This window comes from Drosophila albomicans, unplaced genomic scaffold (assembly GCF_009650485.2).
Source record: "Drosophila albomicans strain 15112-1751.03 unplaced genomic scaffold, ASM965048v2 utg000094l_pilon, whole genome shotgun sequence".
Taxonomy (NCBI): Eukaryota; Metazoa; Arthropoda; class Insecta; order Diptera; family Drosophilidae; genus Drosophila; species Drosophila albomicans.
The window spans coordinates 17928-22072 of NW_026263510.1; the positions used below are offsets into that span (position 1 = coordinate 17928).

At 39.2% G+C, this 4145-nt stretch overlaps 1 pseudogene; it reads left to right on the forward strand.

Annotated features, from left to right (window-relative positions):
• Positions 1 to 1016: 1016 nt before the first annotated feature.
• Positions 1017 to 2258, forward strand: LOC117577248 (uncharacterized; annotated as a pseudogene).
• The last annotated feature ends 1887 nt before the right edge of the window (positions 2259 to 4145 follow it).

Here is a 4145-nt window from a genome sequence, read left to right on the forward strand (position 1 = left end):
ATCTCTCGTAGTCTCTGAGATCTAGGTGTTCATACGGACAGACGGACATGGCTACATCGTCTCGACTGTTGACGCTGATCAAGAATATATATACTTTATAGGGTCGGAGATGCCTCCTTCTACCTTTTACATAGATTTCCTGTCGGCACAAAGTTATAATAATCTACCCTATGGGTAGCGGCTATAATTAAATATCCTTGTCAATGTAAACAAAACTTGAGCAACTTCTTTATTAAATTTGGTAGGCATACAATATGATAATAATATAAAGTGGGTTGTAGTTATATTAGACAAGAACCATAATTTCTTGATTGGAATCATTAAATTAAAAAAGTAATTTTAATAGACTGACTTTGATATTACATATAGTATATCTAGAACGCAACTAAATTTGCAAGAATCATAAAGATTGTAGTTATTATAGTATATATGTTAAGTGTGACGACTAAATCGTGACTCTAGTTTTAATTTTGTATTACGCCTGCTATTTTTTTATTTTAAATCTAAACAAAATCGGTTGCGTGTCGAGATTCAGTGTTTCAAGTGGACAGATAGACAGACGGATAGTCGGCCTTAGCTATATCGACTCGACTTTTAATGCTGATCAAGGATAAATATACTTTATAGCGTCGGATATGCCTTCCTCTGCGTGTTACATATGCATATGTATTTCTTATAAACGGAAAGCTATACGCGTAAGACCCTTCTACCTTAGAGGCTACTTAATAGTTTTACAAGATTATTTAGTGCTCATATTATTGAGTTAATCGCAATGTTGCAAATATTAGTAAAATGAGCAGACATGGAGATGCAACATGGTATTAGGCTGGAAATACTTCATTACTTATGGAAACGAAATGTTTGCAAATGTTCAAGCACTTGCAATAAATACTATTTAGATTTGGGTAATGTGAAATTAGGTAATCGTAGTAAGTCATTGAAATTTGTCGATTATTGAGTCATTATCGGATTTGTGTTGGGTTCCAGAGAATTGAAATACACTTCAGTAGTTTTAATATATCATAGGGAACGGTTCGTGTTCATTTTGGCAGTATAAAACATTTTTTTTAACCTGTTTTTACAAACGATGGACTTTGCGACAGTTGATTCGGTGTATGAAAATCTTTTTTCAGCTCAAAATTTTTTTTGCGATGCACGAGCAGCAGCAGCAAATAGATAAACAAAATTCGATGATGGCTAACAGCTCGCTGATCGATCTCGATATGTTTCGTTATGAGGATGGTGGGGGTGATGCGTGTGGTTCGCTCCTGTTAGGGGAGGACTTTTGCGGCACTTTCAAGGACGACACTATTGGTGGTGTCAACAGCGGTAGCAGCAGCAGCAGCAGCAGCAGCAGCAATAACGCCACCAATGGCGAGAATGATAAAAATATGAACGGCGGCAACAGCATTACCACCATTAAGAATACCACCGAAGGTGGGTTAATGGATTCAACATCGGCAACAAGCACAACAAAAGTAACTGCAACAGCAGTGGCTGCAAAAACTACTAATATGACATTCTTGCTGGAGTTGCAGGCCCAACAGCAACAGTCGTTGCAGCAGCGGGACAAAGTTAATGATGAAGCAGAGAAACCGTTGGATGCATTTGATATGCAATCCTCAATGACGGACAATCGGGGAGCACCGCTTGGCTGTCTCTGGTCCTCGCAATTACGCCTGCCACGACCAGCACCAACTATTCAGATCGGCGAAGAGAAATTTGTGCTTCGTACCGATACTATATTCGTATTAGGCATGCGCCTAAATGTAACTAAGAATGATATCATCGTGTTTCTTTGGCAAGATGGGCCACATCAAGATGGACGAGCTGACTTTAAAGCCAAAGATCTTTGTCTACAAGAACAAGCTAACTGGTCGCTCGAAGGGTGAAGCCACCATTACATACACTAGCCCTTATGCGGCCCAGGCGGCCATACATTATTTAGATGGCGCCAAGTTCCTGGGCCAAGTCCTGAGTGTTGTTCCGGCTTACCTTTCCACACGACCGGGCAAGAGCGTACGATTCAGTTACGCCCAGGATCCGATTATCGACCAGCAGCGACGTCAGCGTCAGAAGAAATGGAAGCCCGCCATTGACAATTGGGTCTGTGAGTTGTGCAGGAACAGCAACTTTGTGTGGCGACTCAGCTGCAATCGCTGTCAGGTTAGCAAGAGCGAGGCCGTAGCCAATCCTGTCGCTGGGTCAGGCCAAGGGCACTTGGCGTCCACGTAAGCGCGATTGGACTTGCGGCTTTTGCTTCACGTTAACTTTGGTATCGTCAGAAATGCAATCGCTGCCGTGCACCAAAGCAGAGCTGCAATCGGGCTCAGAATCAGATAGGGATAAGTGGGAGCTGGTCGTCAGCCAGACTTCCGTGGTTTAACTTGACCAATTAACAAAACTTTATAGGCACACACCCCTTTAAATTGAAAGTGAATATTGCCAACTTCTTTTTTAATCTCTTTTGAAAAATTCTTTCATACATTTCAATAAATGAAAAGTGGCGTCTTTAAATGTTTATTTAAGTGCCTTTCTATTCGTAGTTCTTTCGATTTTTAGCAATGACAGGGATAATCGCTTAAATTAAAACAAAGTAAATACTTATTGATTTATCTATCGTTGCTACATACGAAACGCAAAACGGTCGTATGCATACAGCTGGCGGCCAAAAGCAATTTTCTATTAGCAGCCAGATGGTGGATGCCTCTGGAACGCAGTAAAAAGGATTTGAATCTAGCAACATCCTCAGTATTCAACCGGCAAGAACAGAACGAGACTGCCAAATGCCAGATGACAACTGGCAAAAACATTAACCAGCACTTGGCATTGTTGTTGGTTGGGGTTCAGTTCATCTTGTTTTTGGATTGTAGTTTGGGCTGGGTTATGAGGCTTGTGTTGCAGCTTTTGATGTTACGCAGAGTGCGTTAGTGTCAGTGTGCGACACAACAACAATCACAACAACAACAACGCACCCACAGACTGCTGTCGAATGTACATGCAATAAAATATGTACGTGTCTAAATTTTAATATGCCTGCGTGTCTGTTTAGCATTCGCCTCAATCCTCTGTCGGATTCTCTGTCTCAGTCTCTTTCCCTATATAGCTTGTTGCTGTGCTGCGCTTCTTATTTACGCTGTGCTCTGTTTATTTGACTTTCCAGACTACTTATTTATTACACTGCATAATGAAATTTCCCGTAATCCTTATTAAAACCAAAGCTAAACAACAACAAACCCATAAGCAAACAATATGCTCAGAACAGCCTCTTCATTGTTAAGGAATTTTACTTTGATATTTGACACTGTCTCTTGTCTTTTGAGATCTAAATCATTTTTCAGTAAACGAAATAGACATACTTGTATGTAAACCAAAATAACACTTTCGTGTAGTTATGCCGAATTAAGACTCGATCAGACCACACATATTTATCATCGATCTTTTGTTTCCAATATTACGTGCAATTAATAATACAAGCGATTTCAACGAAACCGATACCTACAAACCAATAAAACTAAAAAAGATTTATAGTTAAATGGAGTCAAATATTTAATTTGCAGATAAAAAGGGATTTATATTACTTTCGAAAATTATAGATTTATTTGGCTTATCCTGTTTACAAAGTTGAGTTTTGTATTAACAACAAAATTTTCGCGAATAAAAAAAGCAAATTGGATTAAAAAAAGTGTACTATGTATCCTCACATAGAGTTATTTACGTATACACTTCACATAGCCTTTTATTTTTCTTTGAAATGAAAACTGTTGAATCTCAAGTCTTGTGCATCACTTTAGACCCGAATTGTTTGAGCCGTTAACATTGAGTGGAGTCAATTCAAAGGTGCTAGGATACCTATTAAACAAATATTGTTTTTGAAGCTTAACTGTTGCTTTCAGCACTCTATGCTGTTTCTGCTTGTCAGATAAGTACGGGTATTATCGAGTGTCGAAGGAGCAGACGTCTAACATCGTCCACACGTGCAATACAAATAAATCAGGCAGAGGGATCCAAATTGTATAGCATTGTTGCGTATTTCGACTCACCTTGTCCTACTTTATTTGCTTGCAGTATTTGCTATTTGCTATTTGATTCTTCTTCAGCTTAGTTCTCAAAAACGCTTAAAGCTGCATAGAAATCTGAAACGG